The sequence below is a fragment of the Choloepus didactylus genome, chromosome 2 (genome assembly GCF_015220235.1).
Source record: "Choloepus didactylus isolate mChoDid1 chromosome 2, mChoDid1.pri, whole genome shotgun sequence".
Classification (NCBI taxonomy): Eukaryota; Metazoa; Chordata; class Mammalia; order Pilosa; family Megalonychidae; genus Choloepus; species Choloepus didactylus.
The window spans coordinates 52,892,315-52,916,344 of record NC_051308.1 but is presented as its reverse complement, the minus strand read 5'-3'; the positions used below and the strand labels follow the sequence as shown (position 1 = coordinate 52,916,344).

At 51.7% G+C, this 24,030-nt stretch overlaps 1 long non-coding RNA gene across 6 annotated transcripts; it reads right to left on the bottom strand.

Moving 5' to 3' along the window:
* Positions 1–897: 897 nt before the first annotated feature.
* On the bottom strand, positions 898–22,261 carry LOC119526041. 6 transcript variants are annotated; one of them, XR_005215075.1, is made up of 6 exons: positions 20,682–22,261; positions 15,743–15,925; positions 15,010–15,110; positions 14,455–14,608; positions 4,552–10,640; positions 898–3,996 (listed from the first exon to the last, which is right to left on the bottom strand). It is a non-coding gene; the product is annotated as an uncharacterized LOC119526041 (long non-coding RNA). The 6 variants fall into 6 exon arrangements; XR_005215074.1 differs by having other exon boundaries at positions 898–4,696; positions 5,791–10,640; XR_005215073.1 differs by having other exon boundaries at positions 898–4,650; positions 5,791–10,640.
* Positions 22,262–24,030: the final 1,769 nt, after the last annotated feature.

Sequence of the window (24,030 nt, the reverse complement as noted above, 5' to 3'; positions counted from 1 at the left end):
GGTGCCAGGTCTACAACCCATTTGGAACCAAAGTCAGTTTTCCCATTCAATAAGCAGCATCCCTTGGCCTAGATTTTCTTCTACATTTTTTCTCCTCCCTATTCTTTCATTTTAGTTCTTGGCTCACAGAATTTCATTCTTGTCTTAATGGGCTTCATTTCTAAAATCTGTCTTCTATCATAACCTACTTCAAATTCTTTATGAAGTAGGTAGGATCTGCATAGCAAATTAATTTTACGGGGCCCACTTATCACAGAATTACGATTGGGAAATAGAGGAAAAACACAGGCATGATAATTTGAATACAGGAAGATGTTTATTAAGGTCAGGAATAGACAGGTATTTCTTAACAGAATTCAACAACAATCAATTCATAGAATTTACAGCCCTACATTTGAGCAAAAGGCAAGTGAGGAAATCAGATAAATTACAATGATTTGTTTTTAAAAACCCATTCAATCATCTCTCACCTCTGCAATAAAGTATCATAAATGCAGTTAAAGAAGTTAGGAGGAAAAAGTGTGCTTTTCCATCACTGCTCTGTGCCCACCCATCTGTGAGGAAACCATAGGCTACGGCCGACGAGACTTGGCTTGAGGCTTCCAGGCTGCTGCTGCTTTTCCCCCTACATCATAACCGATTTCAAATGGTGCTAGACAAAAACAGACTCTGAACACCAGGAGAAATCGGTCAGCCTGTGTAAGAGATGGGTCCGGAGCGCTCCTGGGGCTGCACCTCGGCCATGCGGGTGGTGAGTCTGTCTTCAGCAGCTGAATGCTGTGGGGCACCCTCCGGAAGTAGGTGGACAGTTTGATGTGGGTGAAATGTCCTCCAGGGATACAGCCCCCTCCTCCATTACAATCAAATACCCAATGGCCATTACCCAATTGATTAGTACAATCCCCATGCCCCACCCCTCCCCAACATGCCAGTGATCAGAGCATCAGAACCTCTGCTCCTGCTTTTAAACACAACCCCTCCCCACTGTCATCCTGCCAAAAACCCAACATCCTCAGGAGGTTATTCTGATTTTAAGTTCTCCCCTGGACTTCTCGAATCAGCTCAGGTGGCAAGAGGAGGGGAGCCAGTCCCGTGAGCCGCGGCTCCTTTGTAGTCCGCCCTCTGCTGTGCTGCAATTCTTACTCCTAAAACACTGATTTCAAATGGTGCTAGATACAAAGATGGAAAAATCTAAGCCACCATGTGAAACCAGCTTCCAGAAGAAGAGGATCTCACCGAAGAAAGGAGAGGCCAGTGGAGACCCAGCCTCTGCCCCGAGAAGAAATGCCTTCTTGCAGTTCTACTTGTGACAGGACATAATAAAATGATCCGTTAGGAGGGTATAAAGGAGATTTACACAGTGATGCTCAAAGCAACATGAAAGTCATGGCTGATGCGTCAAACAGATGACAGCGATACAAAACTCATCAATTCCAGGTTGTTTAATTTCAAAAACAGTTACTACAAATTACTATATATGTATGATGAAATAAAATAGCCAAAGCATCATTAAAACACATCAATATTTACACCAGTACCACCCTGCATTTGTACAGTATTTCACAGTATGCAAATGTTTTCAGATACCTCATGACACTTCAGGAAGCACCCACCCTATCTGCCTCTAAGGCTCTACCACTGCAGAAGGGTGTGTTTCATCCAGACCAGGGCAAGTCTTCCATGTGTCCCATTCCAGAAAGAACATGGGCCCCCCTTCCCATCTCCTGCTTGTCAGAACATTACAACACAACCCCACTGACTGGCAATCTGGTCTTATTTGACCCTCTGTATGCCTCTAAAATCTAACAGATAAAAATGCATTAAGTAGACAATCCTCTGACACAAGAATTGAGTTTTATTTTCAAAATGTGGCTGAAAATAAGATTTGCAAACTATATTTCAAATTAGATTTTTCCTTTCCTATTGGCACCATCATTTTTGGTTGTTTGACGCTAAGAAAATATGTATTTCCTCTGATACCATAACCAAGAGAAAGAACAGACACAGTAGAATCTGTATCTAGGTTCCCTGCCAATTCTTTAGGCCTTAGATCTAGACCTACTTTATATATATATATATATATTTTTGGTGGCTTCTGGAAATTAACACTATCTGTTGCTATAGGAAAGGGAAGGAAATAAAATTTGAACACCAAGAGTTCTGCTGTTTAAGCAGGTATTTCTTCCATTTATGCAGAAGAAATGGATCCTTCATGAGGTTGAATAGCTTGTCACATGGCACAGTCACATGACTATCAATGGTGTAGATCCCAGGGCTGATTCCAGAAGTCTGGGCTCCTTCCCTTCTGCCCACTGCTGCCTGCTCCACAGCTTGACTATCATCTCATTTTGTTCTTGAACTTAACTGTCAGCAAGACTGAGGGGGGAAATTCCTAGGCAGTGCTTCTGCATGGAAATGGATAATGCTGCCCATACGTTACACTTGGGTAGAGAAGGGAACACGGCTTTGTTTCTGCAAGGGGCTGAATGGTTTGGGGTAGACTGCTTTGCTTCCCTGCATCTTTGGCGCCTTGTTGGCCACAGGATGGCTGTGGCCGTGGGGAAGACGCTGAAGGTGAACCTGCCCTGCCCTGCCTGGAATGGATTTCAGATGGGTTCTGACACAGTACCACCAGGCTCTGCTGCCCGGGGACTCTCCAAGGTCTCAGTCACAGAGGGGAGAGCTGAGAGCCAAATCTGCCTGCAGTCAGCAGCTGGACTTGCTGACCAGGTAACTGTGAGGGCTGCAAGGTCAGGAGTGAATATTAAATGGCAACTGTTACCTTGGGGTCCAAATCATTTTAAATGAGGGGGTTAGATGAGATCTGCATTTAGTAATTCTCCACTTTTCTGCTTTTTACTTCAGCCAAACTCTTCCTTTGCAACTTTTGATTGCCAACAGCCACAAAACCCCTTCCCAGTGTGGTGTGTCACTCAAATGTCCTTTTAGAAATCATGCTTCTGCCCACAAGACCCTGCACGTTTGTCCCCTCCTGCTGGAATACTCTCAACAATCCCATACCTCCCATCCCCAACCCCTCCACAGGCCCCTTCCAGCCCCCCCCCCAGGTAACTCCTAATCATCCTTCAGGTCTCAGCTCAAGAATCCCTGCCCCAGGAATGCCTCTGCTGGGTCTAGGCTTGGCTTCTGCTTGACTCAAGTTCTGTTCCTCTTTTGGCTATTAGTGTGATGACTGAATTAACATCTCTAAGCACCACTAAGCACCATCCCAAAGTTGGGCAGGGTGGCTCTACATAGCAGGGAAGCAACTGTCACAGAGGAAACCAACAGATACAAATCAGTCTGGGCTCCCCGACTCATGAATTTTAAAATACTGTTAATTCTCAGGAAGCAGAGATAAGAAATCATTAACAATGCATCACTTTATACACCCTAAAAGAAGAAAGGGGGAAGGAGTCATCTTGTCCCCAAATCTTTCATCTTTTCAATCCCACTGGGAAAAAGGGTCTGTTCAGGTCTCAGTCTTCCCAACAGAACCACCAGGGTTCTCTCTCTCTGTCAGCTGAGCAGTGACTCTAACCTGAAACAAGCTGGAATTTTTTCCCTGATTGGACATAACAGGGTGGTTTATGATGGGTCTAGAGGGGGCTTGCTCTACTAGCTCCAAGCCTGGGATCCACCTAGATCCCTAAGAAGGCAGCTCATGAAAGCCCCAGACTGCTGAGGATTTGGCCATGGATTAAGGGTGATGGGATTCTCCCATCTTGGCCCAGTGGCACCAAGGAAACTGGCCGATGGAGAAGGGCTTGGCAGGGATACCAGGGGAGGAAAACCACTTACCCAGAGGAGTGGTTATGGCAGCTCTGCGGAGTGCCACATGCAGGGAAGGAGGGCCTAGGAGCCCCAGTCCACTCAGTCCATTCTATTTGGAGGCTTTTCTGGCCTTTCATGCCCAGGACACTCCTGAGCCTGGGCGGGACCCGAGGGTAAGGAGAGGTCACCATACAGTGAATCAGAACACCGTGGCTGTAATTCCTGCAAGCCCAAACGCTCAGATTCGGGCCTGACAATCCCCCTGTCTGGGCCTTAGTGTCTTCATCTGTAAAGACAGTAGGCTGGGGAAGGCTGGCCAAAGCATATTCAATTGCTTAGAGGGCTTGGGCAGGAAACTTAAAAGAAGCCACTGCATGCAGCAGAAACTCTGTGACCTGGAGGGGCTGCATTTGGCCTAAAGGCATGCAAAACCAGATCCATAAACAATCCTGTGCAGACCAAACAAAACACATCTGAGGGTTAAATACGATTCCCAAGCACTGTCGGTTAAATTACGTTCCAGAGACTGCAAAGATGCACGTGGTTGACACCCAGAAAAGAGCACAGAAGGAAAATGGGAAGGAGAGGAAGCTTGCTGATGAAATCCACAAGCAAACCCACTGAACAGACAGACATGTGCCCCCCAGGAACCTAATCCTGCTTGCTGGGTTCTGTACTACCACAATGTATTTAAATCCAGCAGAGAAAGTTCCTGCCAAGGCAGCGGCTTCTCCCTCCTGACCCAGCAGTGCTGGGTGCTGAGTCACAGCTACTTACATGACTGACGCAAGTTCGAGCCAGAGTGGGGGTGGGGTGCCGGAAGCTGAGCCCCGATCATCCATCTTCTTGTCACTGACAACGCTGGTTTTAGGGCTCCTGGCAGTGAGGGAGAGCTTGATGAGCGGGGGTCCTGGGGAAGGCCCTGGGAAAGACGGGGAAGGTCCTGCCCTCGAGACCATTGTATGTATGAACTGAAAGGCCCAGGCCAGTTTCCTGTTACTCCCAGCTCTAGCCCAGGCCCAGATCCTGAACATTTTGTCTTGAGTGGTTAATGAATCAGAGGAAAGGGTGATACAATGAAGGGGCGTGGGGGGGGGGGGGGGTTGGGGAAGGGACATGGTGCTAGCCCAAAGCCCCTCAAAAACCTCCATCTGCCTCTCCCTTTCTGGCAGTTTTGTCCCTGAAACGGAGGGCTCGGTATCCAGGGACCACTGCACTTCCCAGAAGGCCTCGGTGACTGGGCCAGCCCTAAATCCCAAAGTGGGAATAATATGCCCTGGCCCTATTAGTCCCTCCAATGCCCGTTCAGGGAACATGGCAAGGAGTAACTGCCTCCAAGCTCATAGGGGCCCAGCATCAGCTCTTCTGCTTTCTCTCAGGTCTACGTGGCTTAGCAGCTGCTTTCTTAAAAGTTATATTCTCTGTCTCTTCCTCTACACTACCAGCATAATCCTGGGTCTCAAAACCTTCCTGTACAGGGCACAGAAGCCCTGGGTCAGGATCACTGGCTGGATGGGAGGATGCACCGTGGCCATCTTGCCCCCTGGATGAGATGGGGTGTGGGGGCAGCAAGAGACAGTGGGAGCTAAGAGAAGGAGGGCTGATGTGAAGACTGGAGCATGGGTACCTCCAGGTGCTCCTGGTAGAGTGGCCCAGCCCTGGCAGAGGAAGATGGGCAGGGCCCCAATCTCCTCTCCAGGAAGCTAGGGCCACAAAAGGAAATGCGAGCACGCATATGGTTTATTACACAGACACACTGTCCTCTGCAAAGTTATGGGTCCAAACCAACACAGATCCTAGAGAAAACCACCAATGCTGCTCCCTCACCACCCCCAAACCATCTACTTGACTCAGTGAAGATGGACTCAGAAGGGAAGCTTCAGTCCCAGGGGAAATCTAACTCTGGGATGGCAGGAGAGAAGGTGCCGAGCCCAGCTTCCCCACCCCATCTCCGGCCGAGTTGGGCCACCCCTTCCTTCAGCTGCCAGGAAATAACTAGCAGATACGGTATCCTACCAGGCGGTCTAGGCCCTCTTGCCACACTCCACAGGACTGCATCCCTGCTTGCTGGGAGAAGCATGTTCCTGTTCCCAGGAGCCCCTCCAGAGGTATGCCCCAGCCTCTGCAGCACAGCCTCCACTCCGCCCTGCAAAGAAGGGGGCATCTCGACAAGTCAGATGTCCCCCCCAGAGCACAGCCCCCAGCCCGCACTGGAAAACCTGGGGCGCATCCACTGACCTCCGAGGGGCAGCCTACCCAGTACCTGGGCACACACCTGGCGGAGCACATGGGCTGGGGCACACCCCGTGACGATGTTCCACTTCCCTGGCTGGGGAGGAGGGAGGTTGGGCCAGAGGGTAGGTCCAGAGTCCAAAGCCCACTCTGAGCATGCTTCTCTCCCCGCTTCCTCTTTAGCTGGCCTAGTTGGTGGCTGCACAGCCTGCATCGCTATTCCAGCCTGTTATCAGGACCTCTGCTTGCCAGTCTTGAGACCAGGAACAGTGAGTAGCAGGAGGAGGAGGGAGGAGGGGGAGGAGGGGGAGGAGGAGGGAGGGAGGGAGGGAAGAGGAGGGAGGAGGAGGGGGAGGAGGAAGTTTCACAGTCTAGTGCATTCTCATCAGATCAGAGAGAGGGGAACACACACGACTTCCCTTTTTCGAGCGTGTCTCTGCTTCCCCTTTTGTTTCGGTTCCTTCCCCTCTGGACTGGGGACGACACTCCCGGTAGGCTGGGCAGCGGCAGGCGCCAGGTACCCAGCCAACTGGGCTCTTGCCTGGCTCCATCCCGGGCCTGGCGCGCTCCCTGGGGCTGTTACCCGGCATGCCCTTCTCCTTGTCAGGGAGGCCTCGCCCTCTTGTTTTCAAAGTTTTATAACAGTATTGTTTGTTGTCCAGCAGATTAAATTCTTTGGAGGCTGGGGGAGGGGGGGTGAGGGAGAGAGCAGGGAAAAGAGAGTGGGAGAGAAAAATACAAGTAACTTCCATTAGGGCCAGAAGATTAAGTGAGTTCCTTTTCGAACACAGAGTTCACCTGCCTTGGAGAGAGGCCAGTAGCCAGGAGTCTATGTTTCCTTCTTCTCCGTCTGTCCCTTTCTTTCTCTGCCCCACCCCCTCCTCACCTAGTAGGGTGACACGTGGCCTCAGACTCTCAAGGCCACAATTCAGGGTTCAAGCTGAAAGGAAGTAACAGCTAAGAGGGTATGGGGGATGCATACCTGAGTACTCCCACCCCAAAGAGAAGACATGACATGGGGCCAAGTGGAACCCAGCAAGGACGCCCGTGAACTCATCTCCTAGGGGTCTGGCTGACTCACAGGACCCTGGGGAAGGGGGCTTCTGTGGGCAGCCGCTAGGGCCTCCGCTTCAGAGATGTTCATGTCTGGAGTGAGCTTATGGCTTGTTTACATTTCAAATAAAAGTAATAGATTCAATGATGTCGGAGACACAGGAAGAACTGTGGCCCCAGGAAATAAATAACAAAAATGCAAGGACAGATATTCACATGTGCCTAAGGGAGGAGGAGAGTGGGCAATCCCACAGACAGGAGGCAAAAAGTAAATTTAAAATAAGCATGAGCTTAGAGACAGGGCCCACCTAAAGCCCCCAGCCTATCAGGCTTTTCGATGCTGACTCTATAGGTAGTAAGAACACAAAAGGATATATAATTTTCCATATTTGATGGAATTCACATTTAGCCAGTAACTGATTTATTCCTGACTTCGGCTTGCCTCTAAATAGCACGCCTGTCTGAACACACATGTGTGCCTTTGGCAGAGCAGGTAATACCCGCAGCTCCCAGAGCTGTGGGCCTACCCTGAGATATTTATTCCTCTCCGCTCTCCTGCCTTGTTCCCAGCAAACCAGGCCTGGCCCTGCCGCTTCCACAACCTCCCACCTCAGCGCCCACACACACACTCACTTCAGTCTCCAATGTCCAGCAAAGCAACCTGGGGCCAGGGGAACTGTCCTGGGGGAATGGGAGGCAGCACAAATACAGGATCTGACAAGCTCTGGGCCCTCTCCTGGAAGGGATAAGAGGCAACATACCTTTCTCCTCCTTTTTATTTGCCAACAACTCAGTTTCTATAGGGTCACTTCCAAAAAGTTCTCTCTGCCAGGGTAAACGAGATTACAGCTCCAGATACGATGCCCCTGTGGCCCCCCTGGCTCAGGCCTTCCTCAAAGGCAGAAAGGACAGACGGAGAGTAGAGACACAGAGCTCACCCCAGATCCTGGCACCCAAACCTCAAGTCCTACAGGCCCAGGACTGGAAGGGCCCTTTCTAGGACATTCAGGGCCCCCCTTCTCAGATACACAGGCTTCATCTTTCCTTGGCAACCTTCAGCAAAACCAATGCTACAGTTCTCACTGACGTCCAGCCTAAACCGCCCTCCTGCAAATTCAATCCATTTTCTTTTCTGCTCCCCCATAGGCTGGCCCCTTGTCCAGTACCAATCCTTCTTTAAGGAATGCCTTCAAACAAAGCCAAAAGCACCGTGGCTAAATCTGTTTTAAATAAAGGTAAACAGTTCTTTTCTTTTCTCTTTCTAAAAGTTCTGGGTCTATTCACATGGAGGTCATGCACAGGGCTACACGGCCAAGAAGGCCCGCCCAATGCTCTCCCTCAGTGCCCCTTACATCAGTATTCAGATAAAACTTACACCCAAGAACTCTTTTACCCACCTTCCTCTCCATGGGAAAGGCAGACTTTTTCAAGCCAATCGTGAAGCAAACATTCAGAGCTGATGCCAATGTTTCCAGTATCTTACCTTACATTGTACACAAGCCAATCCTTCCAGCAGGTACTGTACATTAGCCAGCAAACAGGTAATGCACGCACGACATGCACACCGGGCAAAGCTCAGGGCATCCCTTACAAATCTGTTGGAAAGTCTCAATGAGTGCACCACAAGGCCTCGCCTCTAAGTGAAGAAACACTCCTAAAAGCACAGGCAGCAAGTGCCGCACAGATGTGTCGGAATGGTTTGAAGCATCGCATTTTCAAGGGATTACTTTTTCACCACACCTCATGCCATAGTCCAGAAGCTTCCATGTGTAGGAAACCTCTCCAGGAACACATGCTGTGTGGCTGGCTTCCCAGCCAAAAAGTACAAGCCAGTCTGACAGGCACCCCAAGAAGTCTAAAGAACCACAGAACACAAGAACCAGGACATCCTGAGGTTGCTGACCTCCTTCAATGTATGGAGGAGGGATCCAAGCACACAGGGATCAAGTGAACCGTCCAAGACCCCACTCTCCCTACTCGTGTCCCACAGGTCAGTGGCAGGTGCCACCAGAGCCCAAGGAAATGACAACTGGAGTCAGGGTGCCTGGGTGAGAGACCCAAAATAGGCACCAGCAGTCAGATCTTGGCAAGACTCTTTCCGGTTCAGCTTCAACCACTATGGGACAATACCACCTACCCTCTCAGGGTGGTATGAGAAGCAAATGAGCTAGCAAATGTGAAAAGAACTGTAAAACATCACACAGTAAAGTGTGGTAAGATTGTTACTAATCAATGCCTCTCTTGCCTGCATCCTAGCCCCAATCACTGTTCACTATACCGTATCGGGGAAGAGCTGTGGGGTGGTTGGGGGCTCACAGGTTATTACAAATCTCAGATAAAAGTCTGGCAAAGCCACACGCAAATAGTGCTTGGAGAAATGCAGCCACTTTTAAAAAGCTGTGCTCTATCAAGACATGATGTAGCCCCTTGGCCCAGGGGCTCCTAGCCACATGGCCTTGGAGAAGGGGTGGTTATTTGGAACCGAGGCTACCATGATGGAGGAGCCCCCAACCTGGCCTTGCCTGGCTGTAGCACAACTGCCTTGGGACCCCAGGCTTTCCCAAAAGTGTGTTTTAATTTTGCTATTTTATTAAGAGTGACTAAAGACTAAAAAACCAAAATGGAAATGCTGGCTCTAAGGTATTTTTTTCTTTTTTTTTTTTTTTCTTTCTTTTTAACTAGAAGGGCTTGAACAACTGCATGAGAAAAGGAAGCTAAGTATAAAGAAAAACATCCTGACAAAGGAGCACAAACCCTGGAACAGATGTACAGACCTGCCCTCCCCAACTCCATGGCCCCATTTTCTCTCCATAGTTTAGAGTAACAAAGGGCAGATCCTAGAGAACAATATATCAAGCCACCCTCTGCTGCATGGCAAGTGCCCCCAGCAGCTTCCCCCATGGCCAAGTCCAGACAGGCCCCTTGGGGGGCACTAAGTTCACGCCCTCTGGTGTCTGGATCCCCACGGACCAGGTGGCCCCACCACCTCCACGCAACCTCCAGCTCCTTTATCCCCCATCTAGGGTGCCCTCAAAAATGGTCTCTACCCACTGACCCTATTCAGGCAGACCGCATCTCTTCAGGAAAAAAGGATCCCAGTTGCTCTCAAATGGGTCGCCAAGATCCCTCTGTTCTTATAACCTGGGTCGAGTTTTCCTTGTCCTGCACTTCTAATAAACAGCCCCACGAATGGCCAGAGAAACCCAATGTCAGAGTTGGCAGGAACCTCAGGAAAGATTCTGGTTCAACCTTCTCGCTGGAGAGGTATGAAACTGAGGTCCAAAGAGGAAAGCTCCTCGAGGAAGCAGGTGAGTGTTTACCAATGGAGCCAGAACTGCAATCCAGATCTGGCAACTCCAGTACCCCAAGCCACCTAAAACCCACTTTCCCTTGCCCACCTCTCCCTGAGCCCCCAGAACCCACCCACCTTATCCTGCTGCCACCCTACCTTGGCCCAGGGCAGCATCAGACACTCTGACAGCAGATGACAGTCTCCGGGGTCTGGGTGGACCATGCATCAAAGACGGGGTGAGGAGGGCAGCATTACGTGGCCTGACTCACCGTGGGCCCGGCCACCTCTTCTATCAAGTAAACAAGCCCTGAGCTCTGTGGCTGCACCAGTGAAAACATCCCCCTCCCCTGCCCACCTCCAATACAACCAACCTACCTCAACCTCTCAAAGCACAAAGCATGCCCAAGCCTTGGGCACAACATGACTTTTCCTCTCTTACCCTGGGCTTGGCCCTTCCTATCACGATAATCAGCTCTTGAACCACCCGTTCTGGCAGGAGAGGCTGAGCTCAGAGCCCTGCCTCCTGCAGGGACATATTTTATCAGTGACTCGGCAAACACTTAACCCAAATGCTCCCCTGGGCAGCATGGACAAGAGAGGAGCACCGTGACCAGGATGAGGCAGAGAAGCCAGCTGGCACCTTGTAAGGTGGGGAATACAGAGGCCAAGGGCAGCCATGACTAATGGAAAGAACTGCTAGTGACCAATAGCTTGATGTCTCCTCCCACCTTGATCTCTAGGTGACTTTGGGCAGGTCCCAGTAAGCTACGGGGGCCATGGATTTTCCTCTCTATTAAGAAGAAAGAGGAGGATCGTATCTCTACCACTCCCCAGGTGGTTTACCGTCTTCAGTCTCTTCGATCTCCCCCACCCTATCGTCTTAGCCTCGACCATCATCTGGACCTCCTTCTTATGCATGGGTGTTTCCGTGCTTCATTTCCACACATTCTCCATAAGTGTCTACTTTATATACTTTTAAATTATTTTATTTTAGTGACTTCTCCCAAACTAAGACATATGTCCCACGAGAAAAGAAATTTTTGTTGTGTTGAGTTCTGCATCCCCAGCAGCTACTACTGTTCCTGGCATATAGTAGGGGCTTGATACATATTTGTAGAAGGAATACATTTGCCTTGCTCAGCCCTGCTTCTCTACAGATACCAAAGGGTATCTGTCTGCCCTGCCACCCCAAAAAGGAATGTGGCCTAGCCTTTCCCGCTCACTGAAAATCTCCCCTGGGTATTGGGTCCTTCCTTCACTCTTGTTCACGTCACTTCTCCCGGTTGCCTATCCCCTAGGGGGTTTAGTTCCCCAGAATGTCTGAGTTCAGCCTAAGCAGGCATGGAGACAGCAGAAAAAGCACAGGCTTTGGAATCACATACCCAATTCAAATCTCAACATCCCCACTCCCCAAGAGCAGCGGCCTTGGTTAAGTCACTTAATAATCAGTTTCTTTAACCATAAAAGGGAGATAACACCCACTTCATAGGGTTCTGAGGATGAAACCCCGTGGGGCGAAACCCAAAGCGGGGAAACAGCAAGAGCACCTGACATCACGGTCCTTAATAAAGGTTAGTTTCCCTCTCCCTGGACTACATGCTGTGACTAAGAATTCAGAGGCCCATCTCATACCTTCCTGCTTTGCTGCAGACCCTGACCTAGCCCCCACGCCGCCTTCAGTTCCAGGCATTCAGACATGGCTCCCTCACAGGGGACACACTCACAGCCACCCTGGGCCACAGCGGGCGGTCCTGGATGAGCACTGGGCATAGCACCCACATCCTCCTGGCTCTGCTTCCATGGTCTGATGACACACGAAAATCCTAGGTGGCTCTCTCCATCCTGGCTCCCCACTCCAACCCCACCCAGGCCTGACACTGTATTCACCAGGCTCCTGGAAGGGGTTCTCTGACTTTATCAGCCCACGAACTGCTCCTGTGGAGGGAGCCAGCAAGAAACAAATCCAATCTACGCTTTCCTCCAATTCCCAGCAAAGCAAAGCAATATGGGGGCCTCCCACAGCCAGCCAGCTAGCACAAAAGGGCTTATGGATCTCAGAGGGATGGAACGTGCCCCAAAAGAGTGACAAGCACGCAGGACTGTTCCTCTCCAGAGCTGCGGCGGCAGCCTCGGGGGTACTTATGCCAGGGGACAGAGCCAAAATATGCATTAAACAATTCACAGCCCTGACCAAACCAGGACTCAATAGGACACACCAATCAGGGCCCCTGGCAGGGCCCCTCCCCCTACCTCCTAGCCAAACCACAGTGGCCCTGTTCTACCCCCACCCCCCAGCTCTGTTAACCTTTGCTGGATCCCGGATGGAAAGGCCCAACACTGCTTCCTGGCTCCCAGACCTCAGGGATTAAAAGGTCAAGAAAAAAGCACCTGATCCGCCTGGCCCCTCCTCTCGGGCAATGCCAACTATTCTACTAGGCTGACTTGCAACATATAATGCCCATGTCAGTAGAGGCCAGGCTGGTGGGCAGAGAGGGCAGGAGCATGAGATGGAGGACAAAAACAGGAAAATCACCAGGGAAGCACCAACTCCAATTCTGGAAATACCAGATGCCAGAGACAACTGTGTCACAAGGAGCAAAACCAACTTCCCCTTTGCTTACAAATCTGGTCAATGATCTGGCCAAGGGCAAGGCCGTGTCAGTGGGAGAGGCAGCTGTCCAGAGCCTGGGACCTGCCACATACCTGGGGGCCGAGGCCCCTAAGGATGTCAGTAGCTCTGTGTGGCTCCAGCTCTACAGCCCCCCTGGAGAGACTCTAGACAGCACATCTTGAGAGACTTGGCTCACTCCTCTTCATCTCCCCAGATGCACCAAAGTGAATCTCTCATCTTTATCTGTTTTCCGGGTACAACCCACCCCCCACCACCACCAGCCATCCCTAGCCACAGCTGAGACTTGTCACCTTCCTTGAAGGAAGAGACATCGGGCTCTTTCAAACAGCCCCAGATTCCTCATTCGGCAAGGATCTCAGAGCTGCTGACACCCAACTCAAAAGCTCATCTCAGCTGGGAAGAGGAGAAAGAAGAAGGAATCCTGGGAGGCAGGATGTACCGGTTTTCCCCAGGTAGTGGTGGGAGTTGGGGGAGGGGGGGCAGAAGCACTCACATCCACTAAATATGAGCAGACAGTGGTGACCAGCATGTGCTGGTGGTGGGATCCCACAGGTGCCCAGAATGTCCTACTCAGCACCCTTCCTTTTAGCTTTAGGCCCCAGACAAATCCGCTGACGGCTAATTCCAACTGACCCTCCTGGCCAAGAACATTGCGGTAATCTACTGATAGGAGAGAGATTTCCCGGTGACGTGGCAAGCGCCTAGAGTCTGCTTTCTGGATTGTTTCTCTAATGCGACCAATCTCCCCAGTTCTGCAGGCCATCGTCATTTTTAATCTCTGTTGCTATTACTGTGGCCAGCATCAAGTGGGGCAGCGAAAAAACATTTCGACCTTAGCTGCCTCTATGATGGCTTACCATTGCCAGGAGTTTTCTTTGTAAATGGGAGGTGAGGGCCTAGAAGAAAACAGTGATTCACTCAAAAGAAACCCCCCAAGCCAAGAAAGAGCCCTGAAATCTACTGCCCACTCTGTGGTCTGAACTCCAGACCACAGCCTCTAGACTGGCTGTCAGCAAGGCTAAAGGTGTCTAGGGTAAGAAGGAAGGTCCACCAAGACCACCCAGGGAAGGAGGTGCCCAGGCTCCAGGCAGGCTCCCAGGGCCACTGAAGGGTTAAGGCCAGAGGAACTCAGGCTACAGATGTCAGGGGCCAAGGAGAGTTTCCATTCAGTCACCCCGGGAGCCCAAGCACTCTGCTGATGGCCAAACCCAGCAATGCGCCCCAGATATCTCCCACACATCCTAGCAGGCTGATCACTTCAGCTGGCCACCCTTCCCCCTCCCCTTTCTTGGTTACTAACCCCATTCACAGAAAAGTCAGGAATAGGAGAATGGAAAGAAGAGAGCAATTGTTTGTGAGATTCTGAATGGAGAAGTCTGAGGATTCCCTGCTAACCAAGGAAAATGGTCTTCATGAGATGGCAGTGGGAGTGGGGAAAGGCCAGCGGGGAGCCAGACCACACTTGACTTACCTGGGAGGCAGGGAAGGAGTTAAATCCTATTTTCCTCGCTGCATCTGGTTTCCAATAAGCAGCCCAGTGGTGATTCTCTGACAAGGCTGGGATCACGTCACATCAATCAGCACTTGTGGTCACAGAACCACGCAAATTGGTGGCTCAACTGCACCTAGGTGAGGGAAGAGGAAGATATCCAACCCACCCCACCCTGTAAACACCACCCAGCGACCATGCCCTCATTCACTCTCATTCACCACACTATTTCCTCCTGAGAGCTGACTCCTCTCTGCCTGCCCAAAGCCAGATTTCCAGAAACCCCAAATGGGAGTGAAGGTGGAGAAAAGACCTAGCTCTGGATGCCCAAGGTTGAGCTTCTCCTCATAGGTCCTGGAGAGAAGCACTAGAAGAGATGACAGACAACAGGGAAAGCAAGGGGTCAACATAGGAAGAGAGGGCAAAAGGCAACCTTAGGTACAGCAAGGCAAACAGGAGACTCAGAAGAGAAACTGGAGGCTGGCCTTTATTGTGGGGCAAAATTGTGCCTTCAGTCACACATCCTGTGTCCCTCACCTCTCCTCCTCCAAGCCCAATATCCATCGGAGAACTACCAGCCCCTCCTGGCCCTCATCCCACGTGAGAGCCCTTGACCAGCATGACCTTTCCATCAGCATCTGAAATAGGGGAAAGGGAAAAAAGCTTGGTAGTTCTGAACCACACACACACACACACACACCTTCCCAGAATAAAAGGCCCCTTGGAAATGCCTCACACTGGGTTCCGGTTGTCTGATACAAGTGCTCCTCTCCTGCAGGGGAGGGCAGACACGTCCGATAAGAATTGCTTAGCACAATGCTATATATAGTCTAGGTTCCTACCAGCCCAGAGATTTGGAGCTAGAACTTGGCAGAGAACCATGCTAGGTGCTGGCAAGGACTATCCTCCCACAGCCAGCCAACTGAGAGCCTCCCCTCCAGGATGGGGGCAGTGAGGGCAAACAGCCCTTCCATTCGGGCCATTAATGCTCTGCGCCCAGGGACAAGGGCTGCTGGCTCCATTTTAAGGGGAAATCGACTTCTCCTGAATGCGAGGGGGATGTGTGTGGGCTGAACACTGAATTCTAGCCTCTCTGCAGCTCCCCAGTAGCACTAGGAAATCAATCTAGTCCTCTCTTCCGGGGGAAGAAGGGCGGGGGTGTGCATAAGAATGGAGATGGCACAGCAGCTGACTGGGTTCAATAGACATCCATCCACTTCAGATGTCTGAAGAAAGAGAAGAATGTAAAAGAATGCACACAAATACTTACCGCAAAGCACCAGGGCTGCCAGGCACCTTCTTCTTCTTCTTTTTTTTGGTTCCAAATAAACGCAAACGGCCTATTCTCTCCGCCAGGATGACGACTGTCTTCGGCATACGGCCCCATCCTCAGCTGGGTCTGAGTCTCAAAGAGGCTGCCACCTACTCGTGGAGCTAAACTCTCCCAAGTTCCCTGTGGGGAGGAAGAGACAAGGAGACAGGTGGGCTCGGCTCACAGGGCCAAGCGATTTATCTGAAGACCCCCATCAGGGCCCTCCTAAGAGGCTGCTCCTCACCCAATGACAGAAGCAAGACAATACTGGGCAAACTGAGGGGGACCCAGGGCTGGGGAGAAAGGCCAGCTCCAGGGGGCACGGGGTCTAATGCAGGAGGGCCTGTCTGTCACGTCTTCCAGAAAACAAACCTGAGCCAACGCAGCTCTCCGAAGTACAGAATTGAGGCTCTTGTGATAGACACAGCTCTGATCAGAGAACTATGAGGCACAAAACGATCCAACACCCACATACACGCAATTTTTTTAGGTCAAGTTGCTCTCCGCTCAGGCTCATGGAGACATGAGGAGGGGCCATGGCTGCCTTTGTGCTCTGGGTGGGGCGGCTGGCTCCCGGCCCTTGCTCAGCGTTGCTCTCTGCTGTGACCTCGGTTAGGTCTCTCTGCTCCCTCTGGCTCTGAAGGCCCAGGAGCCACTCCTCCCAGAAATCCCAAATGAGTCACCCTCAGAGGTCCTTGGGGAGAGGAGGAGGTGCCCAGTGACAAATGTCAGTGTTAGCATCATCTACGGGAAAGCATGAGACTGGAAAATGGCACTTCGGGAAAGCAGAGGGGGAGCTCCCGGGCCAGGCTGGCCCCTCGATCCCCACACACGAGTTGTTTAATCCCCAGCCTCCAGATACTGCCTGAGGGAGCTACAGGAGAGGAAGGGAAGCCAGGTGCCGGGGTAATGGTTTGGCCAAGATTCAGTGGCAGTAGAGGCCCATCTTCTCTCTTGCTCCCAAGGAGGTATGGCGGGGCAGGGCGGGGCTTGGGGGGATCACGCGCCTGTAGCGCAATGCGGCAGATTCAAGAAAAGCCTAGAACGCTGAGCTGCCATGATGACGCAAAAAGCAAGAAACAAAAGGTAAAGAACTCAAGGCCCACTACTTTGCCTAAGAAGGCAGTGAGGAAGACGAAGGGGAGATAAGCTTTGACCTAAAACAAATAAGGAAAGGGGAGGCTGAAGCCAACTGCCCAAGGGCTGACCTTTAGCTGCCTACAGTTAAGGCCGGGGACATGGCTCCACCATCGGAGAAGGCAGCCGAGGATTGCTAAGACAGCACTTCCCCGTGATGCACACTCGTTCCTGGGGTCCAGGGGGCCACGTTCACAAGGACTGGCTGTACCACCTGCACCCTGAGAAGGGACTTGGCCTCCAGCCAAGACAATGACCACCAAGCCTGTCACCAACAGCACCACAGGGGGAAATCCCAAAGGGATTCTCATTTGGGCCAGTGAGATGAGCACTAGAAATGACCCCGGTTGCCAAACCTTTTAGTAACACACACAGCTGTATTTTTTTTTTAAAGAATCTAAAATTCAAGGGCCCACAGAGCCCTGATGAGTTACCTGGTGTTGCCCCCACCCCGACGCCCGGCAGTGGCCTCCTGTGCTGCCCAGTCCTCCCTGAAAATGACCCCAGTCAAATGATCAGCTCAGAGCCCTAGCGAGCTGTTTTTGCTGCTTTCGTGTTGACAGAACATCCCGGCCACTCAGCTGAGAGCTCCATCTCCCGGCTCACGATACACTGAGTCATCTTCCAAAGAGGAAAAAAACAAGAAAGCAGCCATCACCAGGGTCCCCACTGCCGTCAACTGACGACTCACTGGCTGTCGTCACTTTCTGCTCTACAGCCCCAGAATTGGAGATGAGGGGCTTCAGGGTGCCCAGCTCTCCTCCCATGGGACTCCATGTCATCAGGACCCAGTCGGCCAAGGCTGGGATTCAGAAAGAAGGGAAACTAACCTGGCATCAAAATACTCCCAGCAAGGCTCACTGGTTAACCCTCACTCTGCCACCACCACTATCCTCAAACAACGTTTCTTCTGCATTTTCCTGCTGCAGACGTTAAAGAGGTATTTACTCCAGGTGGGGGAGAGGCACTACCTCACCAGCTTGGGCCCTTGTTACCTCCTCCCCTGCCCATGCTTATGACACCTGAAGGCACACAAGCTCCCCTCTCCCCATTCCTTCTCCAGCCACTTGCCATATTCCTTTTTTGTCCTTGATAAACAACTGGGCAGGGGTAAGAGCAATGCATCAGAATCTCTTGAGAACTTATTTGCCTGGCAGTAAATTAGGCATTTCTGGGTAGTAGGTTGTAGCAGCTCCATCTCACTGACTGAGGATACCAGGACTGAGAGAAGTTAGATCAGCCAGCTAAGAAGAGGCAGGGCCAAGATGCAAACCTAGGTCTGTCCAACTCCAATGGCTATGCTCACTGCCCTCTACTCTGCTGTCTCCACTGATTTCTGTGTTCTGGACCTTTTACTGCTCCAAAGATGCTACAATGCACCCCAAATCTATCTCCTCTTCTAGGAGGAAGGCAACTAGGATAACGGAGCTTTTTAATCCACCAATTTCAGCTACAAAAAGCCATCATCTTGGCTGAGCCTGGCCGCAAAAGAAGAAGAGTTAATGAGGTGTTCGGATGGCATGGAACAGGTAATGACCCAGGCCATGGACATAAGATGAGCCACTAGAATCCCAGATGGCATTAGGGACTTACAAAATCCCTCAGACACATTTTGGGGAGCCACTTCATAATAGGCATTTTGCAGACACCGAGGCTTCAGAGGGGGAGGAAAACAACACAAGGGCCTTGAGAGACCAGGACTCTACTCCTGATTAGGCCACCTACCAGCCACAAGTGGGACCCTCCTCGCCGGGCTGTGGGGAGGAATAAATGAAACAGCCACCATCAGAGAGTCTAACGTGGTACCTGGCAACCAGAAGGCACCAAATAGGTATCTGCTTTCTTTCTTCTTCCCCAAGCCTCTTGGAGCTCACAATCTCATAGATGACATAAAACTTACCAGGAACCATAGCATGACAGAACTCCCTAAAAGGGGAACAAGATGTAGGGGCGTTTGGCTGAAGGGGACAGGGGTGATGAAGAGGACCGCTTCTTGCTAGGCTGATCAGGAAAGGCTCCTGGAGGGAGGCGGGCTGCCACAGGTGGGGTTGAGGTGGAGAGGAGGCGTGAAAAACAAACAGCATTAGGAGAAACAGAGGAAAAGCCAGAAAAAGTCACCCAGTTTTGTTGGAATACAAGATCCATCTGACGAAACTGAGGGAGCGAAGACTACAGGAAAGCGAGGGTCAGACACAGACAGCTCTGAACGTCATCCTGAAGGAAGGGGATTTTTATTCTGAAAACGATGAGAGACCATTTTAAATTTCCAAGCAAGAAAGACAAGATGGCCGCAGCACGCAGAAGGGACTGGAGAGAAGAGGGACAGGCAGCAGGGAGCCTCACTAGAGGACTACAGCTGGAACTGGCAGTGGGGACGGAGGAAAAAATGAGGAGGAAAATGGTAAAGAGGAAGGGCCATCAGAGCAGATCCTCAGAACTGCCATGGACCCCACACCCCATCCCTGTGGGGAGACTGCCCGTCCCAGAGCCCATTTGGAGAACACACACCACAGGTCCGACACGTCCGAGGTGAGCTGCCATGGCTGTGCCTCCACTCTCCCCCAACACACTCAGCTCTTCCCTGAACTGCCTTAAGCCCCAGGCTGATGAGGGAGCGTGACACCCGGGCCTTCGGATTGCAAAGCTCATGCTCTGGCAAAGCCGGGGCCCCAGGTAGTGGAACCCCTACAGGGGAGCCTTCTACCTGAACCCTGCCCAGGGCTGTGCCTGAGGGTGGGACCGGGCGGTCCCGCCCCGGGGCCTCCTCTCACTGCGGCAGCCACCACTGTGCCCGCCTCTGCTGCGCTTTTGCCCCCCCTTCCCCTCCTCCGTCACAGCCCCCGCCCCCCGCCCCCTCTGCGGAACTGGCACAGCAGGACCAGAAAAACCAACGCCACCATGTCGGAGACCAAAAGAAATGCTTCCAAAATGGCAGCTGTTGAAAGGAGTCTGAAAAGATTCTAATCCCACCCAGGGAGAGGGAAGCCACAGACCAGATGAGTGGAGTGTCAACCACCTCCCAACCAGGCCCCCACACCTTTCCTTACTCTCACAAGGATCACGTTATGTCTTTTCCTTCAGAAACTTCCTCTCAAAGATGAGAAGACAGGAGGGAAAGAAGGGCACTATCCCGTCCTCCAGGGAGACCCCCCAGGGAGCCACTGTGACACAGGGCGTTGGGAAGGACAGCCTGCACTCCACACCCGAGAGGGACAGCATGTCCCGTCTGGCCTCAAACCTAGCTCCTGTCACTAACTGAACGAGAGCTACCCTCCAAGGGAGTAGAATCTTTCACTGCTCCCCAGCGAGACCCTCCCCAGCTCTGTGGCCCCGGGGAGTGAGGAGGTAAGGTTGCAAGGAAGGGCCGAGAAGGCACACGCGGAGCCCTCCGTTATGTAACCAGAAGGCGGTGCTCGTCCTAGGCCAGAGACCCGGGGCGCACTGCGCTTCCAGATGCGCAGTCATGGGCGGGGGCCACCGGGCATGGTGCAGGGCTCCAGAAACCCCCTCCCCACCAACGTGAGACCTGCAACAAGGACAGGCCGGGGAGCCAGGGACCCCAATTTTTCCAGGCCTCCCTCCCCCAACCAGAGGCAAACAGCCGGCTGCCCTAGTTTTACTCTCACGCTCCTCCTTCCCCAGACAGACAAGCCTTTCTAACCTGGGACCTCCAAACCTCTTGTCACCCATTGACTTTTTTGGAAATCCTCCCAAAGATGTAGTTTCTGATCAATTTCTTGGGGTTGATCCCCATCCTCACCTTTCCAAGCACCAGGTAGCAGCAGCTTCCAGAAGGCAGGTCCTTCCCATACTGGGCTCAGCTCACGACTGGCTCCTGGGGGCCTCTGGACAGCCCAGACGTCAATGCAAATCTGTGGTCCCGGGGGAGTAGCCCAGAGTCAGCAGGAAGCCCAGGGTGCAATAGCAGCGGCAGCAGCTCTCCCCTACCTTGCCTGTGCGTTTCCAGGGGAGCCAAGAATTATTTTGCCGCAACACTGAGGTGTGGCTGATTGGAAAATTCCCTTTTCTGACACCAAACTAAAGGATAAAAATATTTTCTTCCAATTTGGTCAGGCCCCTGCATACCCATCAACCCCAAACCACCCCCTCCTTACCCCCAAAAAAGTTTGCAGAGCCGTTGGCTCTTCTTCCTTACAGTGCCTGAAATAGGAAAAGGCATGGGAAGAGGCTTCTACTGGTCAGTCAAAAGCAGGCACAGACACAAGCATACGCACACCCCTAAAGAGATTTTAGAAAGCTGCTGGGCTTCTCCCCCCTCCCCTTTAACCAAGTGAAATGCAAATTCAGATTTGATACCCTGCCCTTAGCCAATCAAAAAAAGGTTTTCACCTGCCACTGGCCCACCCACCAATCGGAGGAAGTGTCTGGAGTGAGAGCCCTCCCCTGGCCAATAGAAGGCCAGCTCAGTCACTTAGTTAATGATGCAGCAGTACAGGGAAGGCCATCACATGTGAACTGGAAGGGTGCCAACATGGAGACACAGAGAGCGCAAGGTAAACAACTTTCCAACGCCAAAAGGATGACATTTAATCTCCAAATGCTAGCTTCCCTTCTCAACTCATCCTTAACCCCTCTCAGCTGGCCCCTCAAGCGCCGGGAGTCTCACTACCTGTCCTTCCAGAGCTCCTAACAAGATGCAACAGTGACTGCGTCACCAGTTACCACTTTCCCCAACTACGCAGTGACAAACCCACCGCCTTCACCCCACTTCTCGCAGCCCACACCCCATCCTATCTTCTGGCTCCCCACCAGAGCCTGGGTCTGAGGGTCAACCTTTACATAAAGCAACCCTGGAAAACTGTCCCTTTTGCCTTCCTCTCGGCACTTCTCCTCCTTACTCCCTACCTTTACCATAAGAACTGCGTGGATAGATAGACTTTGTCATCCAAACAACCTGGAAAACCTGTCTGTCTGTCTTTTTGTCCACGGAGGGAAATGGGGTAAAGGCTGGGAGGTCAGGTGGGAAGCCCGGGACAGTTCATTCCTCTCTCCTCTACCCTGGTCAGGCTTGAGCAGCTGACACTAAGAGAAAAGAAATTAAAGTGGAAAAAAATCCTCCTTCGGAGAAAAAAATAGCAAAAAAGCGAGAAAGAAGGTGAGAAAGACAGAGCACCCACATACGCAGAGACATCGCCCCTAATCCCAGCAAATACGTACGTGGGGGAAGAAGGGGGTTACGCCATCAAGTCCTGAAGCCCATCGGACTACCCACTGTTGCCTGCGCAGACCCAAATCTCTGTCCAGCCGTAAGATGCCGCAGTCCCGAATGTTCCAGAATTCGGTCCCATTAAACCTTCCACCGTCGCCCCGCAACCTCTTGCTCCCACCCCTGCCCCCACCACCACCCCACATCCTCCCCGCGGGAACCACCCGTGCCACCTTGCGTGTCATCTCCTTAACCTGGGCTACCCAAAGGCCTCTGGCCCCCGACAGATTTCTGAAAGCTTGGCAAGTGAGCTGGCAGAACCTGGTGCCCGGTGTTGCTATGACTTGTTTCTTGATTTCTCTCTCTCTGCTGCAGCACGGCTGTTGCTAGCAGACCTATCGACGGAGCTCGCTAGCTCTCTCTCTCTCTCTCTCTCTCTCTCTCTGAGCTCTGTGACGCAGATCTAAATTCTCCAGTCTGCTCCTTGTGTTGCAAGAGCAGAACTGCAGCTTTTCCCCTGGAGAGCCGGAGGGCAGTGCCAAGGCTGGTCAAACAAGGCAAAAAAAAGTTGGGCCTACAGTCTTACTTCTTTGGTCACACTTTTCAGCCGGCCCGTTTTTTTACCCCACACCTCACCACTCTGGGGCTTAGTGGCCCTGGTCCCTACAGGCTCGCTCTTTCCCTGAGGACCATGCAGCCACAAGACTAGCTTAACTCTCTGAGTGACAGCCTCCAAAGCCCAGGCACGGCCATCCCATGCTAAAGGTTGCATCACCTTTTCTTGAGCCATCTGAGCTTCTCCCAGCCATTCAGAAAAGAAATGGTCCTCACCCTGAGACCACCATCTCATCTCTGCCACAGACAAATCCAGTTTTTAACAACCGTGGCTGATTTTTTAAATATTGTTTTTTGCTTTTTTGGCCACAAACCAGAGCCTTTTTCTCCCTGGAATTTCCTAAGTACAAAAACTGTAATTAAAACATTGCCTGCTTACCCCATGAGTGAGATCCCTCTATCAGGGCAGGAATTTCAGAAACCAAACTGAACAGCAGCCCGAGGAATCCAGAACAAAACCAGTCAGGATCTCCATTCTTCCAGGGCTCAGAAATTTAGGTCCTAGGTGTACACTTCAATCACTTCTCAAAAGGCACGCAGGCCACTCAGTCCCAGAGATTCAGGTTGCTGAGTCATTTGTTCCCAAGAAGATCCTTCTGACAACATGAAAAGCAGCAAAACAGAGAAACAGCCAAGCCTGGACCTGAAGCAACCAATGACTGGGTTCTTCTCCCCAGGGTGGGCAGCCAAGTAAGATGAGCATCCTCCAACCCCCCTCGCCTGTGCCCCTGAGACAGTAATACACGGACATCTGCACACCTGGGAGGGGGGTGCGGGGGCGAGCAATGCTCTGGAGACTGATTGGGGTTGCTTTTGGACACTGACAGGTCTCTGCTGCGGCAGAGCACATCGCTCTCAACATTTTCCTTCCCCCAGAACTGGAAATGTTTCTGAGAACGGCTCAGAAATGAATTTATTGGTCCCTGTTACACCCAGACCGACCCAGGGAGGCTAGGGTTCTCACGTCACTACAGCAAAAGAACACAGACCCACAAACCTTTCTGACAACCAGTTGTATCATGTGAGGCCTGGCTAGAAGTGACAGATATGTTCAGGTCCCAGGGCAGTTTCCTCATAAGGTATATCACATCAAGAACCTTGTAACTTCCAGGGAGATGACTTGAGAAAAAGAGGCCAGGCAGCCACCTGATCTTGTATCCTGCGTCCCCAGCAGCCTTCTTCAAGCAACTACTCTGGGCCAAGGTTTCACCCGGCAGAAAGAAGGACCACTTGGAAGACAACCATAGCACCACATGGTTTCAAAAGAAGTTCAGAGCGTCCGTGCCAGGCTCCCAGCAGGGGGGAAAATGCTTCAAATTCACACCTT